General features: G+C 37.6%; 1 protein-coding gene across 4 annotated transcripts in view; it reads left to right on the top strand.

Moving 5' to 3' along the window:
* The window catches only part of ENOX1 (ecto-NOX disulfide-thiol exchanger 1), a 598,797-nt gene that overhangs the window by 155,774 nt on the left and 421,045 nt on the right, over positions 1-21,978 (top strand). For 2 of the 4 annotated variants that reach the window (XM_080662707.1, XM_080662709.1), the window contains one exon: positions 16,256-16,380. The gene's annotated coding sequence lies outside the window, so the exon portion shown is untranslated. Of the gene's footprint in view, positions 1-16,009; positions 16,160-16,255; positions 16,381-21,978 lie in introns of those variants that run through there. The other 2 variants (XM_080662706.1, XM_080662708.1) reach the window with 2 other exon arrangements.

Here is a 21,978-nt window from a genome sequence, read left to right as displayed (position 1 = left end):
AATATGATTTTTTTAATCCTCACCCAAGGATATTTTTTCCAATGATTTCCAGAGAGAGTGGAAGGGAGGGAGGAAGGGGAGAGAGAGAAAGAGCAACATTGATGTGGGAAACCTGCAACTGAGGAAACCGGGAATCGAACTGTGACACGTTTATTCCGAGGGCCAATGCTCTGACCCAGGGGTCTTCAAATTTTTTAAACAGGGGTCCAGTTCACTGTCCCTCAGACCGGACTACAGTTTAAAAAAAACCACTATGAACAAATTCCTATGTGCACTGTGGACCCGGGACGAATCGGCTGCTAAGCAGGACAGGCAGCGGCACCCGGCAGGCCGGATAAATGTCCTCGGCGGGCCGCATGTGGCCTGCGGGCCGTAGTTTGAGGACGCCTGCAGAACAACTGTCTAAGGCTAAATATGACATTTTAAATAGGGAATAACATAAATACTCAGAGATAAAAACACATGTTCCTTTTAGAAGTATAAATTAGCTTTGAATGTAATAATTTTGGGGAACTACTAGTTTTTTAAGATTAATTTTGCAAGACTGGCAAAATATGTATTTTTATATAATAATATCAAGAATAACAAATATTTTCATTTATTTAAAATAGCATTGAAAAACCTGTAAACAATCACTTATATATGTGAAAGGCATTTTTGAAAACAAAAAGAAAAACCAGATTGGGCTGACTCTTTCTCCACCTAATAGGATATATCATGGAAGGGTTCTATAGTCAACCCCAAAGGTTAAATGATTGCTCCTAACTCAGATTGTCCCAATCAATATTGATTATTTTCAGTTCAATTCAGTTTATAAGCATGAATCAAATCAGGTGCTGGCAAATCTTAAGAAAATATTGGATTCTTAACAATTTGATACAATAGCCAGTTCTCATTAACTAATTTTACTAAATTTCTCAATATTTTGTGTGCAAGTGTTTGTATATGTCACATTTTTTGTAATTGTGTTTATGTCCATGCCAACTCTGTACTGTTATGTAATCCATTGTTATATAATACTCTTATAACAAAGGAAACTAAAACTAAAAATCCAAATTTGTAGAGAGTTGTATTCTAAGCTGGAGGCCATAGAGAATTAATTACATACTGCCAACCACCAGCAATGGTTTTAAAATTCAATATTCACATATATTACACATTATTTATTGTTGTTTCATCAGAGTCTAAATTTACATGAGCCTGTACACACATATCCACACATGCATAAATACATATAAACATATACCCATGCAAACACACACATAAACACATCTCTCTCATATATATATACTAGTATTTATAGATTGTGAAATATTCTCAGACAATCTATAATAATAAAAGGGTAATATGCTAATTAGACTGGACATATTCCGGATGTCATTCCAGATGTCCTTCCTGACTATACCAGGGCCGGAGAGAAGCCAGCCCAGGTCCCGGGGCCTGCGGGTGGTTGGAGGAGGGAAGCAGCCTGGGTCCCAGGTGCTGGAGGGAAGCTGGTGCCTGCAGCTGGGGGAAGGAAGGCCTATTCTTGCACGAATTTTCATGCTCCAGGCCTCTAGTGAAATATATAACCATAAATTATCAAAGACCTAGCTAAACAATGCTGCTAGCAGACATATAGATTTAAAAAATAGCCATTTGTTTCTATTATTATTTATTACTGGTATGTGCTGCACAGATTTAAACTTTTTGGTTTAGTTGGCAAAGAAGTTTATTAGATTAGAAATCAGTTCCTTAAATTATAGTCTTTGCTAAAGTACAGAACATTTAAAGAAATGGTGTGAGTTAATTCTATTTCCCCAGGTGAGGTCTCTCTAGAGGACACAATGCACCACTTTGGCTGAGATGTTGTTTCCAATAAATATGGAAATTATGGCTTCTAGTGCTGTGGCCCGGTGTGAAATCTTGTGGGAAATAACTTGAAACAGATAGGTTTGAAATTAATTCCTGTCCCCCCTCCCTGAAGTAACCAACATACATTTACAACATGTACTGTTATTTTGTGGCCATCCTGTTTTGTAGAACCAAATAGCAGTGATAAAAATCTCCTAGTCTGTATATATCCTTGTTGCATAAAGCATGCTCTGATTTTACGAGTTGAACACAGTGGCCTATGCTTCTGTAAGTTCAAGAGTTGCTCTTTGCCCCTTTTCCCTGCTTCTTCTTTGGCTGTCTCTAATGACTCTCAGCAGAGAATTATGATTGGTGTTTTTCTCTTTGCCACATGAGGATGGTTTTGTGGTGAGGGATTTCAAAATAAACCCGGGTTCTCAACCTTGTGAAATCCTAGCAGAACTAAGGTGAAGTGTGCCGGCCATTTTCAGGCTCACTAGTTGAGGAACTGTTAGAAACTCATTATGCTGTAAATGTCGGGGAGGCTTTTAGGAAAGTGGGGAGAAACAAGAGGTGAAAGAGTTTTTTGAAAATTTCTGTAGGTAAAGCATTTGTGAGACACCAGTGAGCATTTGTTAGTGTTGTTCCTAAAGGACTTGATTCAAATGTGGTGATTGCCTACTGGGGTCAGGGAAGCCTACTGTACACGCTCAGAATTTGCCTCCTGCTGTATCTGAGCATAGGAAGGGCTTTGGGGAGGCCTGGCTTCTGCCAGATGTCTTCGGGCAGGGAGCTTCAGGGGACAGAGGCTAGTGGATATGCCACTGATTTTTTTTTTTATTTCCTCCTTTAGGGACCAGTATTTCCAAGTGTTCTCCTTAACTTTCTGTATCATCTGTGGTAGATGGTCTGTTCTCTTTAAAATCTTTTAAATCTTTCATTTCTAAACAGTTTCTAAACAAGATATAGTAGATTACTAAAAACACGTACTAGTACTTGTGTGCAATAGAAGTTGCTTCTGAGTGAATTTAAGGCATGTGTGCTCTGCCAGGGTTGAAATTCTATGAAAGATGAGGGGCTGCAAGCTGAGTCACGGCTTTACTCAGCAGTGCTCCCAAGCAGTAGCATTAGAAAGGTTATGCTGTTCTCCATGAAATGAGACCCAGACAGTCTGTGGCTCTGCTCCATTTGTCTCAAAGTATCTGAAGTCCATTTATTCCTAACTGTCATCTCAACGATCCCGACTCCTTATCTTACATATAGAAACCCAAGCCTGGAAAAGTTGTAAGTTGATCAAGGTCTCAAATTGAGCTCTGGCGTGACTTAGGACTCAAACCTTTCATTCATGGTTCTGTTTTCCCTAGTGCTTCACATAACATAGAATACCCACTTGCTTGTTTGATTTATTTGCTTTGATTGGTATATTTTCTAAATTTGGTTTCTTTCCTAGTAATTGATTACTGCATCCCAGTATTTCTTCAGTGACTGATCTCCCTTCTTCCCTTCATTCTGCTCCTTCCTGCTTGTCTCCTTGGATCTCTGCCACCGAAGTTTGGTATGCTTGTTACTATGTCTGCTTTACAGAGGACTTGGTGAAGGAAGCTGCAGTGTTCTGAACATCCATTGTTGAGTGTGACTCTTTCCTCTAGATTTATTGGATAAGTAGCAATGTCACAATATAGGATAATTTTTACTAAGAAAATATTTGTAATAAGAGCCTCAAAACAAACAAAGTGTGGGCTTGAAGAGGTTCTAGAGGTGGCCATGGAGTGGATTGGGGTGAGAAAACTGAGGCCCTGGAAGGTTAAATGAAGATGCTCAAAGTTAAATAGCCAGTTACATTGGAGCCTGGGTAATTCTGGATGATCTGCCTGGAGTTATCTTCCCATAATTATGTGAAAGAATTATTAATCACAGATTATAAATGCCCAATCTCACCTTTGAGAAGATTCTGTCTTTTGAATTTGGATGTGATGATAGGAGAGATACCCTTTTATAGTGTTAGCTATGTGTCACTGCTGCTTGCATAACCCTGGACATGCTACCCAGTGCTCATGACCCATGGTCAGCATTGCCCATTTGATATTAGCCCTTCCTGATGTCCTTTAGTAAAGCAAAACATGTTCCTGACTTCCCAAATCTTAGGCAGCTTGAAGGTAGTTTACGTTAGAATTCTTTTCTTATTCAATCACTTGGTCTCAATTCTAGGAATGAGGCCCTACCTAATTCCGCTGGCTGAACTTGCCCCTGCCCCTGAACTGTGCTACCCCAGATGTCCCACCCAGGGATTGGCCCCTGTGGCTTCCGTATTGACAGATAAATGCCTGCTGACCGTGGCAGGAGAGCTTCCAAGGTCTGATGGTCCATTCCGGCATATTGTCCGCGTCCTGGAACTCTCTGTGTTTCTTTTACCTTGAGTTGAGGTCAGTGTGAGCATTATGCCTTTACCCAATGCAACACACACACACACACACACACACACACACACACACACACACACCTTGCTCCAAGTCTGATACAAGTTCTGGCCTCTCCTTTTCTATTTTATTTTGTTATGAATAGCTGACAAGACCCAACAATATCCTCATATATATCATGTTTTACCGATATTGGGTAATTCTAAGTACTGTATCTCACTTCTCAAATGTGGAAATTACAGGAAGTGTATGAACTGAACATATATTTCTACATTTAAAGTAAATAGCGGAAGATATCCTTCTAGCACATTTATCTCTGTCAAAAGTCCAAAAACATCACATATTCATACTTTCCATATTATGTTTTTCCCCAAGTTTCTTTACAGGGAATATTACCAGAAACCAAGTTGTTAATTCAATTGTGATTTTTTAAAAATAATAATCATTTGTTCAAACAAAGAAATGCTTATCAGTGGAAATGATAACTATGATAAATTGCCTCAGCTTTCCTGCTTACCTACTATTTTCTGGTGGCAATAAATCCCAGTTTTAAGTCCAGAAGAAATTAAGTTGAATGCCTTTTCTATTTCCCGCTGATAATTTAGTTTTTCTCTTGCACCCCTGCTTGGATTCTGTCCTCTTTCATCATGTCACAGGTATTAACCCCTATTTATCCCCCACTGTCTGCCTTTATTCCCACTCACATTTCAGCCTCTTGATTTCCTTAATGCTTTTCTTCATTCCCTTCTCTCCCTTGGCTCTTGCCACAGAAACGTTTCCCTGTTCTCTGCACACATAGACAATAATTGGTTATTTGTGCTTTGGGGAACTCGCACCCTGGAGAGCCACCGTGCTTGATTAGCAAGTGGCAGGCAAACCCACCGTGGTGTAGAAAAGTTTTCTGAGGGTTGTGTTTGCCCACATATGCCTCCCCTGCATATGGCCTCTTTGGTCCATTAGCATTGCTATATTATGTTCGGGCCTTTTTTAAAATTTACAAACGAGTATGATTATGGTGGCTGATAGGCCTGGATACAGCCTCTCTCAATCTTCCACTTAAATACCAGTGGTGACACAGGAAAAGGCAAACAAACAAATATAACACTGGTGAGAAATAAAACTGAGAGCCTTTTGCAGGGTTCCTGCAGGAAATTCTACTGATTGCAAGGCTGATGGAACTGAATTGAGAATAAAAATCATTGGCTAACATTGGATTTATGCACCAATGAGAAGGCCTGAGCATTTACCTTCTGTGGGCCATGTGCTTTTTGATATGTTCAAAATCCTGTAGCCGATCTTCTCTTTTCTACCAACTTTTTATACATATTCATAGATTGCAACTCCTAGAAATTTACTCTCCTTATATAGTGGGTGGTGCTGGAGGTGAAGAATAAAATCCATCCCTGGTGGTACGTGTTCCCTTCCCCCCAAATCAAAACATACCATTAGACTATGTCAGTAGAGGCCGGATGAGCTTGTCTACCTAGTGGCATGGGTAGTGGCATTTCTTGTACTCTTCGTTTGATGGGGTTTTGGGGTTAAAAAATATGCAATGATGGAAAAAAAATTTTACCCAGTTACTTAATGTAGTCAAGGATGTCCGTGAACTAAACACTAGAAGTATCCAGGCCAACTTGAACCACAGAGTTAGAACTAAGAAAAGGATTCAGAAAGTGCCACCCATGAGGCATTGCCAGCCAGGAGTCATAGATATTGTCTGTTGGCCAATTCTAAGTGTGGTAATTTACCCCCAATTTTGTAGCGAACAGACACAAAGATGCCCCAAACAGCAGTGCAGGAAAACATAATGTTAGTGGTGAGTAGGTGCTGTTTAAGAATTTTTTTTTATTTAAAACATACAATTTGTGCATGAACAGAAGCTTGTAGTGGATGTGGATCAATAAAATAATATAAAAATACTTAGATAAAAATTATAAGCTGTTTTTATACTCCTAATCTCACTTACCTCCCCAGAAATAAATACAATTACCATTTTAGTATTTGTTCTTCTAAATAATTTTTATACATATACACAATGCCTGCCTACCTCCTTACCTACACACACACACACACACACACACACACACACACTTTTTAAAATATATATTGCATTATGTTAGTCATATTATTCTGAAACTTGTATTTTTATTCAATAATAAATCTTAGAGATTTTGCTTCATATTGTTACATATATACTTTATCATTCCATTACAGGTGGACTATTTGTGGATTCCAATTGGGATTACTATAAACAATAGTACAATGAACTGCTTTGTTTTGTGCACATGTGTAAGAGTGTCTAGGGGACAGACTCCTAGAAGGGAATTGTTGGATTAAATGGTACATACATTTTGCATTTTGATAGATACTGTCAATTCCCTCTAAAATAGCTACCAATTTCTTTGCTCATCAGTGGGCAATGAAAATGCCCATATCCGCCATATTTAGACCCTCAATGGAGATTATCAAACTTAAAGTTTTTTATTACTTGTTAGATAACTTGCAATGCTATGATTAGTAGTGAAATTGAATGCCTTTTTATGTGTTTTACTGTTGTAAACATCTTTAGTAATCATAAAATTTAAATACTATCTTTAAAATATAAGATGATTTTTATTTTGAAACTTGAATTATTGATTCTAAAATTTATTTAGAAGAATAAATGGATGAACTACTTACAATTTTGAGGAAAATAAAAAGTAAAAGATTAGTAATAGACATAATAACTTTCTTATAAGATATTAAATATCTGATATGCCCCCAGTAAACAGTTATGAATCAACAACACGGTGGTACAACAAGGGCTATAAAAGACCTAGTATATGAAATTGTCTAGGATATAATAGAATTACATCAAAATCAATGAATGAAGTATCTTGCCCTGGCAGCATGGCTCAGTTGTTTGGAGCTTTGTTCCATACACCATAAAGGTTGTGGGTTCGATTCCTGGTCAGGGCACATACCTAGGTTTCAGGTTCGACCCCCGGTTGGGGAGTGTAAAGGAGGCAACCAATAGATGTTTCTCTCTCTCTCTCTTCCTTGATTTCTAAAATCAATAAAGCATATCCTGGGCTGAGAAAAAAAAAGTCAATGAGTCAAATAACTTTTCAAAAATGATATATTATTGTTTAAAATCATAATAAAACTAAATTGAGATCATATTGAAGTAGCAAAATTATAATGAAACTAGAAGAAAAATGTATAGCATATATACAGTATATGGTTCTGGACTTGGGAAGTTGTACTAAACAAACGCTAAAATAAAATATATATTTTAATGTACTAAATTTAAGCATTTCTTATTGTATTGAATTTATCGGGGTGACATTGGTTAATAATAATGTACTGGTTTCAGGTATACAATTCTACAATCTGTCATCTGTATATTGTATTGTGTGTTTACCACCCCAAGTCAAGTCTCCTTCCATCACTATCAATACCACCTTTACCTTCTTCTAACTGCCACCCCCCCGCTTCCCTTTGGCAGTTATCGTACTATTGTCTGTGTCCATGAGTCTTTCTTTTTTTATTTCCTTAATCCTTTTACCCTTCCCACCTAGCTCCACTCCCTTCCCCTTATCAGTCTGTTCTCTGTGTCTATAAGTTTGTCTCCATTTTGTTAGTTTATTTTGTTCATTAGATTTCGCATATAAGTGAGATCATATAGTATTTGTCTTTCTCCGACTGGCTTATTTCACTTAGCCTAATATTCTCTAGTTCTATCTATGCTGTCACAAAAGGCAAAATTTGCTTCATTTTTTACAGCTGAGTAGTATTCCATTGTGTAAATGTACCACAGCTTTTTTACCTTTTCATCTACTGATGGGCATTTGGGTGGCTTCTAAATCTTGGCTATCCTATATAATAATCCTATATAATAAAGAGTTAATATGCAAATTGACCATCACTCCAACACACAAGATGGCTGCCCCCATGTGGACACAAGATGGCCACCACAAGATGGCCAGCAGGGGAGGGAAGTTTGGGGGGACCAGGCCTGCAGGGGAGGGTAGAAGGGGGTGACCAGGCCTGTAGGGGAGGGCAATTAGGGGTGACCAGGCCAGCAGGGGAAGGCAGTTAGGGGTAAACAGGCTGGCAGGGGAGGGCAGTTAGGGGTGACCAGGCTGGCAGGGGAGGGCAGTTAGGGGTGACCAGGCTGGCAAGGGAGGGCAGTTAGGGGTGACCAGGCCAGCAGGGGAGGGCAGTTGGGGGCAACCAGGCCAGCAGGGAGGATAGTTAGGGGTGACCAGGCCTGCAGGGGAGGGCAGCTAGGGGTGACCAAGCTGGCAGGGGAGGGCAGTTATGGGCAATCAGGCTGTCAGAGGAGTGGTTTGGTTTCTATCAGGCTGGCAGAGGAGTGGTTAGGGGGTGATCAGGCTGGCAGGCAGAAGCAGTTAGGGGCAATCGGGCAGGCAGGCAAGTGATTGGGAGCCAGCAGTCCTGGATTGTGAGAGGGATCCCAGATTGGAAAGGGTGCATGCTGGGCTGAGGGACACCCCCTCCCCCCGTGCACGAATTTTGTGCACCAGGCCTCTAGTTGTAAATAACCCTGCAATGAACATAGGGATGGATATATTTTTTCAAATTAGTATTTCAGGTTTCTTTGATTATATTCTCAGGACTGGAATTGCTCATAAGATAGTTCCATTTTTAATTTTTTGAGGAAATTTCATACTGTTTTCCACAGTGATTGTACCAATCTACATTCCCATGAGCAGTGCACATAAGTTCCCTTTTCTCCACATCCTCGTCAACACTTTTTTCTTGATTTATTGATTATAGCCATTCTGACAGGTGTGAGGGGTAACTCATTGTTGTTTTAATTGGCATTTCTCTGATGATTAGACATTGAGCATCCTTTCATATGTCTATTTGCTATCTGTCCTCTCTAGAGAAGTGTCTATTCAGGTCCTTTGCCTATTTCTTAATTGGATTTTTTGTTGTTTTTGGTCTTTATAGTCAAGTAATACTTGACAAAATAGGCAAAAACACATGCAATAGGGTAGAGATAGTCCAATCAATAAATGGTGTTGGGAAAATTGGACAGATAGGTGGGGGGAAAAGAGGAAACTAGACCACCTTCTTACACCATGCACAAGAATAAACTAAAAATGGATTAAAGACTTACATGTTAGACTAGAAATCATAAAAATCCTAGAAAAAACATAGGCAATAAAATCTCAGACATTTCTCCTAGCAATATTTTTTCTGATATATCACCTCAGATAAGGGAAACAAAAGAAAAAATAAATAAGTGGGACTACATTAAACTACAAAGTTTTTGCACAACTAAGGAAACCATCAATAAAATGAAAAGACAACCCACTGAATGGGAGAACATATTCACCAATATATCTGAAAATGGGTTTCAAAGTAAGCTGACAAAAGAAGTTGAGTACTTCTTTTGTATAAAAATACTATTGTTTGTCTTCACAGTAATGGAAGACATTCTTGTTTTAAAGAATATAATATTGAAAGGTAGTATATGACAAGCCACATTTTTGCAATTAAGTAACATACAAGATCTATTAAGGAAAAGGATTCAAAAGTGCCTTATTGACAGCAAAACAGGATCAGAGGCACAGCACTATCACACAGTGTGTAAAACCTTGCAGTTTCTAAGTTTTAGCCACATAAAAAAGAAACATAAAAAGTTACATGTAGGTGGAGTGTCCCTGATTTTGTTTTAAAGATACTCTTTCTTTGTAGCGTGGAAACTTTTTTATTGGTCTGAAATACATTAGTAAGTTGGGCTTCCTGTATAAGATGTTTCATACCATTCTCCTGACTCACGCTCTCATCTGGGCCTAATACTCCAGTGGTGAAAAGAGGCAGGGTACAGACCAGAGAAAACATACACATGACTCAGTTTCCCTGGCTCCCAGCAGCTCCTCTAAGAAGAGGAGGCAAATAAGCCTTTGTGCAAGCTGGAGGAGCCCTGGGTTTGCCTGACACACTAGTGCACAGGAGATGAGTGCTCTGAAGAGAACCCTAACAGTGTTCTCAGGAGGATGCAGAATTTGCAATCTCTTTTCAGAGCTGTGGCCAAAAGTGAACTTGGGTCTGACCCACAGCAGTACTTCCTGTTCTAGAAAGAGCCATGGACTATCAGTAGCTGCAATTCACTAATCCAAATTCTAACAGTATACTCTAAAAAAAATAAAGAAGTGATTTATGTAAAAAGATATACATTACTGCATGATTAAAAACTAGTGGCCCAGTGCATGAATTCGTGCACATTGAAAGTGAATTAATTAGAAGAAATATTTTAATATTGCTCTTTGCCTTGCCCCCGACCACCGTCCCCTCCCTCTGCCTGCTGGCACCTGCCTTTGCTTGCCTGGCTCTGCCCGCTCGCTAGCTCCGCCCCCTGCCAACTGGTGTTCTACCGTTTGGTCAATTTGCATATTACCCTTTTATTATAGGACTAGACACCTGATGCACGAAGATTCATGCAGAATGGGCCTTCCTTATCCTGGCTGCCGGCACAGCCTTTGCTCTGCCCGGAGCCGCCTGTCTGTCTTCGCACGCTGCCCAGAGGCCTGGAGTGGCTGGGGCAGTGCAAAACGCCTGTGTCATCACCATGGCGATGATGCAAGCATCCCACCCCCACCTCTGGGCACCTGTGTATACAAATTAACCCGCCATATTTGTTGGGTTCATTTGCATACTCACTCCTGATTGGCTGGTGGGCATCGTGAAGGTATGGTCAATTTGCATCTTTCTCTTTTATTAGTGTAGATGGCAAAAATGTAGACACCTTCAATTAAAAGAATGTTTAAATAAATTATGGCACCTTCTTAAGGTAGAATATTATTATAGACATTTAAGACTTGTGTTTTTAAAGACCATTTAACCAAATGGGAAAACATTATTAGGTGAATAAAGCAGGGTCCAAAATGACATTTATAGTATAAGCCCGTTTTAGAAAAAGAAAAAAAGTTATAATTGCATAGGAATAAACTAGAGTGGACTGTTTTAAAGAAAATTTAACAGTAGTTTCTAGCTAGATGGTATTATGTGGATTTATATTTTTATGCATTTCTTTTTCCCAAAAAAAATATTCTACTGTGAGCAAATATTTTTTAAGAAGTGTGTACGCATATACACACATCCTCATACCCTACAGTGAGGTCTACAGGTAGTTAATTATTTTAATTCATGTATATGTGATTCTCTGTAGAGAAAAGCAGGAGCTTCCATTAAAAAAGCAAACAAAACCCATTTTGGTGAATGTGTATTAATGTCAATAAGCTTACCAAGGGAGGCTGTTTTAATTGTATTCCTATCAGGGCTTCTGCGTTGTATTTCTATCTTGTTCTTAGAATATTCTGTTTCAACTAGTGTTCAAAGTAGCATTTAAGGACAATGAGGCAAAAGTGCCTGGGAGATAAACGTGGTGTTATCAAGTCTGAGGCTAAGTGAACATGGATTCTCATCTAAGAAAACTATTGTTGCTCATTCTTGATTTTCTCACATATGTTGTGAGTGTCTGTCTCTGAAAAGAAACAACTGATAAAAAGTGTGCACTCGCCCTAGCCGGTTTGGCTCAGTGGATAGAGCGTCGGCCTGTGGACTGAAGGGTCCCAGATTTGATTCTGGCCAAGGGCACATGCCCGGGTTATGGGCTTGATACCCAATGGAGGGCGTGCAGGAGGCAGCCATTCAATGATTCTCTTTCATCATTTATGTTTCTATCTACCTCCCTCTCCCTTCCTCTCTGAAATCAATAAAAGAAATGTATATATTTTTAAAAAGTGTGCAGTCAAGGCTTCTCTGAAAGATGTAAGTTCCCATACACATATTCTCCAAATGCTGGCTAAAACAGACAGTAACAAGCATGCGTAGTGGTGGTAGGGGGGTTGAGGGGATGGTGAGACAGGAGAATACAGCAAATATCAAGAAAGTTTTGTCAAATATAGTCTGATTTAAAATTAATTAAAAGAGAAAACCAGGAATTGGAATAAAATTTCCCTTCTCATGTCTCTGTGTAGCATTTATTCCTGTAAGTGGAGGAGGTTTAGAAAAGCTCCACTAATAGCATTCAAGTTAGATAAGCAGGGACAGGGTGGAAGGCAGGAGGGTGAAAGAAGGAGTGCGTGTACTGAAAGCTTCCTTCTGAATGGCAGTCATTAGTTCTTTTCTACCCGATAAGAAAGAATTTCCTATAAGAAATCTTCAGTTGACTCTAAAATGTCATGGAATCCCTATAACCTTGAAAAATTAGCTGTGAGGGCAAACATAGATGCCGATTTCTGTAATGTAAACCAATAGCATAAAGCAAGAGCAACTGTCTGGAAGTGTAAATTGGTATAATAGCTGTGGAAGGCAATTAAGTAATAGCTAATAATAATCTAAATAAAAAATGCACACTTTCATGGGGTAATTGTAGTAGATACCCTTTTCCTGTTCCTTTCACTAAGTACAAATAAAAACCCTGGGACATCATACATAGAACAAATAGATGATTCTGAAATGTGAAGAAGAGAAGGAGGCATACTGGTTAAGGGACATCAGGACCAGCAGAATGATGTGTTCCCTATATTTCCTTCTTGCCTCAATATCCAAAACTTGATGCGGAAGAAGCCAGCAACCTGGCAGTTCCAGTGCTACAGACAAAAAAGCCGCAATAAAGTCAACTCTTTCCATCAGAAAAGTAAGTAAAAGAGCATAGCAAGATAGAACAGTTTTAGAGGATCACCTCTCTATTCCACCAGACACCAGGAAAAACCTGGCCTCACCCCAGCCATGCCAGGAAAAGCTGAGTGGGGAGTCTAGACTTGTACTCTCCAGAGGCTGTGTCGATATTCCTGCTGAGGTGGCATCAGAGGCAAAGTAGGGAGCTGGGACTTTCATCCCCACTGGCCAGTAATGAATTGCTCCTCTCCTCTGCCTTGCTGCAATATCAATAGAGATCATTTGGGGCACCTTGACTTTCACCTCCATCTGGTAAAAAGTAGGTACCCTTCCCCCTTCCTACTGAGACTTACAGAAGAGACCTGTGGAGATTCAGGACTTTCACCATTGCCAGTGGTAATGAAGCCACTCTCAGCTCAGCATCTTTATTTTTAAAAGCATAGCACTAATAATCTATATATATAAAAGCCTAAGCGAACATCTGACTTTTCTACCGTCCGACTGGTAGCTATGATGTGCAATGACCACCAGGGGGCAGATGATCAATGCAGGAGCTGCCGAGGAGCTGCGGTGACTTGGCAGCTGTGGTTCTCAGGTGATGGCAGGCCCCCGGAACCAGAGAGGAGGGAGCCCAATTCCTGGGTGCGTCACCTGAGAACCACCCTCTCGCAATCCGGGACCCCTCGGGGGATGTCTTAGAGCCAGTTTCAGCTCAATCCCCGCAAGCCAGACTGAGGGACCCCACCGGTGGACAAATCCATGCACCAGGCCTCTAGTATAATCATAAAGGAAAAGAATAATGGATTTAGTCATATAAAGGTTTACCCTTTTGTATGACCAAAATAGCAGTACTGAAATATATAAACTACATTAAGTGATACGATGCCTATGAACAAGAGTGTGGCAAAATAAATTGCAAGGTAGTCATATAAAATTGATTCTACACAGCAACAAAAATCACTAAAACCACCAATACAAGGAGCAGCATTGATAATCTCAAGGGTATGGTGTTGAGCCAAAGAAGCTATTTGCAAAACAATCTGCGGCATTACATGTCAGAATACTGATTAGTTTTCAAGAGGAAGGATGGAGTAATGACTGGCATGAGGGGGCTTCCATGGTACTGCTGATGTTCTGAATTGTGGGTGATAGTACAGGTGATACAGGTGGGTGTTTGCTTTGTGATAATGCATAAAGCCATATACTACTCTGTATGCATATTTTATGTTAATGAAGTGGTTTTAGAAACAAACATACAAATAAGATATTTTAAATGAAATTTTATTTTGGTTACACTATATATGATAACAGTTTTCAAAAGACAGGCTGTTATTTGTGTTGCTAAATTTTATTCAACAATTTCCATTAAAGAAATTTATCCTAAGAAGAGAATGAAAAAATTAGAAGGGGGAGCTTCCAAAGATATCTTATGGAAACAATATAATAGTAGCTTTGTTTGTAAAAATGAAAAATTATATACAAACTAAATGCCCAGCATTAGGAGTTTAACTAATAATGGTACATGTGGAATATGTTGTAGACAGATATACTGAGGCAAGGCTACTTTTATTTGTGTAGAAAGTTATATGAGTAGTTTGGTGACAAAAATAACATTTTTCAGGTCTGTTTCTCTCATACTTACACACATGCACCCATATACACACTCAAAGTCACATTTTTAAAAACACCCAAAACACTAGTCACTAAAATGTCAGCATAATTTATCTAGGTTTTTGTGTGATATTTTTTATTCTCTTCTTTTTTTTCCCCTTTGTAAATCTAAAAAAAAAAAAAAAAAAGTATACTTTTAAACTCCTGAAGAAAATAACAAAACAAAAGTAAACGGAAACACTTGAAAAGTATTTTTGTATATTTCCTCCAGTTAATTTCCCCCTGACCCTGGCATTAATCAGGTTTTGAAGTTAAAATGGAAGGAAAAAAGAAAGGGAAGAGAGAGAAATTTGAATAAACCATATGTTTGTTAAGTTTAATGGTATTAAATGATAATATTGAAAAATATGAAATTTATTGTTAAGAGTTTTTCTTTCTTACAAATAAGAATTATTTATATCATCTTTCATTTAAGTTATAATTGTTTACCAGTATAGATTAAATGGTAGTGATGTAATTCTAAGTATTTTTTAGTGTATTGAAAGAAACTAAAAAGTCTTGGATTCTCCAAACTTAAAAACAGTTTTCATAATTTCCTTCCAGGGATGGTCCCAGGTTTTATGAAGTTTTAAAGTTTTATGGTTTTTAAGAAAAAAAGAACCTGGTTTTGAGTATAATTCTAGTTACTGATACTTGGTAGGAGCTTATAGGAATGGGGGCTCTGGCACTTTAGTTTTCTTTGATTCATGCAAAAGTTATTTATTAAGATGTGAGCTGCATTTACTGATGCCCTATTCCCTCTTTTTTTTGAGAGAATTATTGCCTAATATTATTAAGTTATGATAACACATCTACTTATACAATTTAAAGATACCATATAGAAACGAATTCATTAAAATACAAAGAAAGAATATGTATTTAAGCCTTACTGTTGAAGGCTGTTAAGCTTACTGATGTTTTAAGGCCCTATACATATAATAATTGGATTTATTTATTGCTCTTATTTTAAAGAAAGTAAACCATTTATTTAATAAATACATATTTGATTAATATTATTTATTTACTCCTGTAAATAGCTGTGTACTCAAGAACTTACCCCTCTCCCAATTCTAAAATCTAGCTTTAAAATATATTTAGATTTCATACTAGGGCTTCTCAAAATTCAATGTACATCCAAATCATCTCAGGATCTTGTTAAACTGCTGGTTCTTACTCATGGGTTCTGGAATGGGGTCTAGGATTTTGCATGTTCGGCAAGCCCCCATGGGATTCCTCTGTAGCTGGTCTGCAGACCACACTTTGTAGATGGCAAGGCTACGCAGCATTCTAACCTGTCCCCAGCATCCCCCCAGTCAGAAGTGTGGGGGTTGCCCTCATGCCCTCCACAGGGAGGGGACTTTTTGTTTTGGTCTAGTGGCCCTTAGAGGCAGCTGGTGTTATGCAACCAGGAATGTAAGTGTAGGATCTAGATTACTTGAAGCAAGTATCACAGCCAAGGACAGCAGATGTGTGCTAGAGAATAAGGGTGAGAGAGCAAGCACCAGCAAGCCAGTGCTGAGAAAGACACTTCCTCACCCACTGCTCTGGGGACCTGTTTATGAGTACATTGACAGGCGGGCTGTTTTCATATTTGGCCTGTCATCAGAAGCACAGGTGAGGCAGTACGTGTGAAGTTCTTTGGGGGATTTAGAAGTTTAGAAAAAGAGACTCTTAGTTGTTAAACTGCGATCACACAGATGTGGGTGTTTCCATTTCAGGGTTCAGGGCATGCTGAGTGCGGTGACAACCCTTCCAGCAGGCAGCCTGTCCCACCTGTGACTTCTTCTGGGATTATCGTCTGGAGCTGACTGCGGCCAGTGTTTCTCGGGTTCCTAGTGCCAAGGTAAGAAGTCTGTGACATTGCGCTCGTATGCTGTGAAGCTCACTGCAGATTCCTGGTGGAGCAGCACAGGATGGAGGGCTCCGGAGAGGCTGCTTTTGCAACACTATTCCAGCAATGACAGAGATAGGACTTTGTGTTACCAGGGTTTACGAGAGAGCACTAGATGCTCTGGTCTCCTACTTTTGATATTATGCATCTCTAGGAGAGATAATCCATGCTTTTTAAATTGTAGTAAAAAAACAACAACACATAACATAATATCTATCTTCTTAGCAAATGTTTAAGTATTCAAATAGGACATTGTTAACTATAAACACATGTTGTACAGCAGATCTCTAGAATGTATATTTATCATACAAAACTGAAACTCTAAATCCATTGAAACTCCTATTTTCCCTTCCTTCCAGCCCCTGATAACCACCGTTCTACTTTCTGTTTCTGAGCATTTGACTACTTTAGATACCTCATATAAGAGGAATCATGCGATATTTGCCCTTCTCTGACTGGTTTATTTCACTTAGCATTATGTCCTCAAGGTCATCCATGCTGTGGCAGATGGCAGGATTTCCAATTTATGGATCAAAAATATTCTATTGTATGTGAGTGCGTTTGTTTGCTACATTTTCTTTTTCATTCACTGGTGAACTTTTAGATTGTTTCTACATTTTGACTTTTGTGAATAATGCTATAATGAACATGGGAGTGCAGCTAACCCTTTGAGATCCTGATTTTAATTCTCTTGGATATATGTCCAGAAGTAGACTTGCTTGACCATACGGTAATTCTATTTTTTTGAGGATCATCCTTACTGTTTTCATCAGCAGCTGCACCATTTTACATTCCCACCATCAGTGCACAATGGTTCTGATTTCTCCAGACCTTCACTGGCACTTGTTGTTTTCTGTGTTTTTTTTCCCCCTCACTTTTAAAATAATGGCCATCCTAACAGATGTGAGATTATATACTTCATTGTGGTTTTGATTTACATTTTCTGAGGATTAGTGATTTTGAGTATCTTTTTTTTTTAATATATTTTATTGATTTTTTACAGAGAGGAAGAGAGAGGGATAGAGAGTTAGAAACATCGATGAGAGAGAGACATCGATCAGCTGCCTCCTGCACGCCCCCTACTGGGGATGTGCCCTTGACCAGAATCGAACCTGGGACCCTTCAATCCGCAGGCTGAAGCTGTATCCACTGAGCCAAACCGGTTAAGCTGATTTTGAGTATCTTTTCTTATACCTGTTGGCCATTTGTATGTCTTCTTTGGTGGAATGTCTATTTAAGTCCTTTGCCTATTTGTTGGGTTATCTGTGTTTTTTTTTTTTTTTTTGTCTGTTTTTTTTGTTGTTGTTGTTGTTGTTTTATTTTGTTTTACTATTGAGCTGTAGGAATTTCTTATAGATTTTGGATATTAACTCCTTAGTAGGTTTGCAGATATTTTGTCCCAATTTGTAAGTTGACTTGTCACTCTGTTGACTGTGAAATTTGTTGTGCAGAGCCTCTTAGTTTGATGTAGTTCTACTTATCCATTTTTGCTTTTGTTGCCTATGCTTTTGTTATATCAAAAACAAACATATAAACAAATAACCCAATTGTCCAGACCAATGTTATGAAGTTTTCTCCTATGTTTTCTTTTATGAGTTTTATAGTTTTAGGTTTTATGGTTAATTATGTAATACATTTTGAGGGTTTTTTTTTCTTTTGTAAATGGTATAAGACAGTGACCAATTTCATTCTTTTGCATGTGGACCTCCAGTTTTCCTAGAACTATTTGTTGAAGAGAAAGAATAATCTTTCCCCATTGCATAGTCTTGGCATCCTAGTAAAACATAATTTGACTATGCATGCCTGGATTTATTTCTGGGCTCTCTATTCTATTCCATTGGTCTATATGTCGGTCTTTATGCCAGTTTCACACTATTTTGATTACTGTAGTTTTATAATATGTTTTGAAGTCAGGAAATATGAGGACTTCAACTTTGTTCCCTGCCCCTTCAAGATTTTTTTTACACCTTTGTGGTTATATGAATTTTTAAAAAATATTTTCTCTATTTCTGTAAAAATATCATTGGGATTTTGATAGGGATTACATTGAATCTGTAAATTGCTTTGAGCAGTATGGACATTTTAACAATACTAAGTCTCTCTAGCCATGATTTCTTGCCACTTATTTGTGTCTCCTTTAATTTCTCTCATCAATGTTTTATACTTTTCAATGTGTCTTTCACTTCTTTGGTTAAGTTTATTTCTAAGTATTTTATTCTTTTTCATGCTGTTGTTAATGGATTGTTTTAATTTCTTTTTTGGGTTGTGTGTTGTTAGTATACAGAAATACAACTGATTTTGTATGTTGATTTGGTATCTCAGAACTTTGCTGAATTCATTTATAAGTTCTAATAATTTTGTAAATATGTAGAATCTTTGAGGTTTTCTACATATAAGATCATGTTATGTATAAACAAAGATGCTTTATTTCTTCTTTTCTGGTTTAGATACCTTTATTTCTTCCTAACTGCTCAGGCTAGTACTTTCAGTACTATGTTGACTAGAAGTGGTATTCTAATCATGTTCCTGATCTTAGAGGAAAAGTTTTTAGTTTTTCACAATTGCGTATGATCTTAGTGATGAACTTTTAATACATGGCCCTTATAATGTTGTTATTTTTCTTCTATTTCTAATTTGTTCAGTGAGCTGTTTGTTTTAATCATGAAAGGCTGTTAAATTTTGTCAAATGCTTTTCTTGTATCGGGATTTTCATGTGATTTTTATTACTCATTTTATATTAATATGTGTATCCCATTGATGGATTTTCAAATGTTGAATTATTCTTGCTCCTCAGGGATACATTCCATTTGATCTTTGGGATATGATCCTTTTAATGTGCTGTTGATTCCAGTTTTTTAGTATTTTGTTGAGGATTTTTATACCTTTATTTATCGGAGATATTGGCCAATAGTTTTCTTTTCTCGTAGTATTTTTGCCTGCCTTTGTTATCAGGGTAATGCTGCCTAATCAAATGAGTTTGGAAACGTTCCGTACTCATCAATTTTCTGGAAGATTTTAAGAAGGATTGGCATAATTCTTATTTAAATGTTTGCTAGGATACACCATTGAAGCTATCTGATCCTCGGCTTTTCTTTGTTGGGATTTTTTGGTTACTGATTCAATCTCCTTATTCATTATAAGTCTGTTCAGATTTACTATTTCTTCATGAATCACTCTTATTGGTTGTATGTTTCTAGGAATTTATTTCTTCTAGATTATTCAAATTGTTGGCATATGATTATTCATAGAAATCTCTTATAATCCTTTTCATTTCTGTGGCATCGGTTGTAATATCTTCTCTTTTATTTCTAATATTGTGTACTTGACTCTTCTCTTTTTTATCTTAGTCTATCTAAAGGTTTATCAGTTTTATCTTTTCAAAAAATCAACTCTTAGTTTCATTGATTTACCGAGTTTTAAAATAGCTTTAATGAAATGTAATTTGCATACCATAAAGTTCACTCATTTTAAGTATATAGTTCAATGGTTTTTAACATATGTACAGAGTTGTGAAACCATTATCACAATCTAATTTTAGAACATTTTCATCATTCAAAAAAGTAACTGTGTACTCATTAGCAGGCTAAGCCATATTTAACTATATAAATATTACGGACTTCTGAGAAGCTATTTTTGACTGGAATGAATATGAATAACTTTGAGAACCAATTTTTGACTATAGTTAATATGATGAATTTTTGTATATGATTTTGCTAACAATAAAATTTATTAAGATAATATTTGATTGTTATTTACTAGTATATACATTTATTATCACTTAGACATATTTTTAAGAATAGTTTTATCACTCCAAATATTTATTATAAAATGTAAGGCTTAATATTCTTTGCAACTACAAATTGAGTAACCTTTGTTGATAAGGTAAGAAAAAGAGTGATAGATGATGGGAAATTAAATTTATTGTAACATATTCATGGGGCAAAATACTGGCTTATAGTGGAAGGCACAGAACAAAATGCTACTGATTTAACTGGGGAAATATAACATGAAAGTTTTGAAGAGAAAAATGTTAAGGACAATTTATGATTATTAATTAGCCAGATTATTTTGTTGATAAATTCCTTTGAAAGCATTTATTTTAAAATCTAATTATAGGGAATTGTTGGGTAAAAATGTTTCAAAAGTCATATTGTCTACTTCCTTTTTAGTCTTTTGCAAAGTACCCATAATACTATGTCTAAGCCTTAAGTATAAAAAAAATAAAGAAAATGAAAATTTGTCCTTTATAGCTGATGACAGGTAGGACACCAACAAAGATGTTATTTCTATGACTTAGAACTGTTTGCCAGTGATAATCCAGTTCCATTCCAGATCTTTCTCAGCCATCCAGAAGAACTCTGTTCTTAAATATGGCACTTTCAAACTAGTGACTTATAAGTATGAGTGTAATCCATGCGGGGCACATCTGTGTTTTCATTTTACATTTTCGGCTACTGTTAACTGCCCAGGTCACTGTGGGATCCACTTTCTTTGCCTTTCCTAGCTGTGACACACTGGACTGCTTCACAGAGGCCAGCTTCCAGATTCTTTGAAATGTTTTTCCTTTGGCTGCCCTCCTACAGCAACCCTACTCAACTCGCCTCATAAAACAAATTACCAGAACTTTCTTTTTAAATCCTTATCTGAGGATATGTTTTTATTGATTTGAGAGAGAGATAAAGGGGGGAAGAGAGAGAGAGAAACATCAATGTGAGAAACACCCATCAGTTGTCTCTCATTTGGCCCTGACCAGGGATAAAACCCACAGTCTAGGTATGTGCCCTGACCAGGAACTGAACCCACAGCCACTTGGTGTACGGGATGATACTCCCACCAATGGAGCCACCTAGCCAGGGCCCAAGAATTCTTTAATAATGCAGTATTAACATTCATATATGAAGATGATTATTGGCAGTGATTGATTGGATGTTAGTTGCTGAAAAAAAATACCTGCAGAATTTTCAAAAAGGAAAAGTGTCTATTCTGAATGTAATGTCAGAATCTTGGAGAGCATTTAGTGAATTTGTTTATGAGGCCAAGGCATTAGCAGGCTGGAAAGCAATGTGACATTGCTGGAACTCAAGAAGAAGAGCAAGTTACCATGCCAGGGGCAAGCTCAGGCCTCCGGGCAAAGCTCCCAGTCACTGAGAGGCTCACTTGTTTTGAAAACTGTACAAGTAATTATTGTTAAGTCACATTCTGTGGTTGCTAGCACTATTGGGCAAAGTGACTTTACAAAAGAAGCATTGCTAGAATGAATTAGAAATGATCATTTAGGATTGAACTGGCTTTGTTGAAATAATCTAAATTACATGCTGCAACATGTTTTATCCAAGTGGCTAAAATCACTGACTTAGGGTATTTTAAATGTGAGAAACTTATACAGTTGTCCCCCCTCATCTGCAGTTTTGCTTTCTGCGGTTTTAGTTATCTGTGAACCGTTGCAGTGCAAAAATACTAACTGGAAAATTCTCGATATCAATAATTTATGTTTTAACATCAACAAAATGAAAAGCAAAACCACTGAATGGGAGAATATATTTGTCAATG

Source organism: Plecotus auritus (assembly GCF_963455305.1).
Source record: "Plecotus auritus genome assembly, chromosome: 3".
Classification (NCBI taxonomy): domain Eukaryota; kingdom Metazoa; phylum Chordata; class Mammalia; order Chiroptera; family Vespertilionidae; genus Plecotus; species Plecotus auritus.
This window is presented reverse-complemented; position numbering and strand designations above follow the sequence as displayed.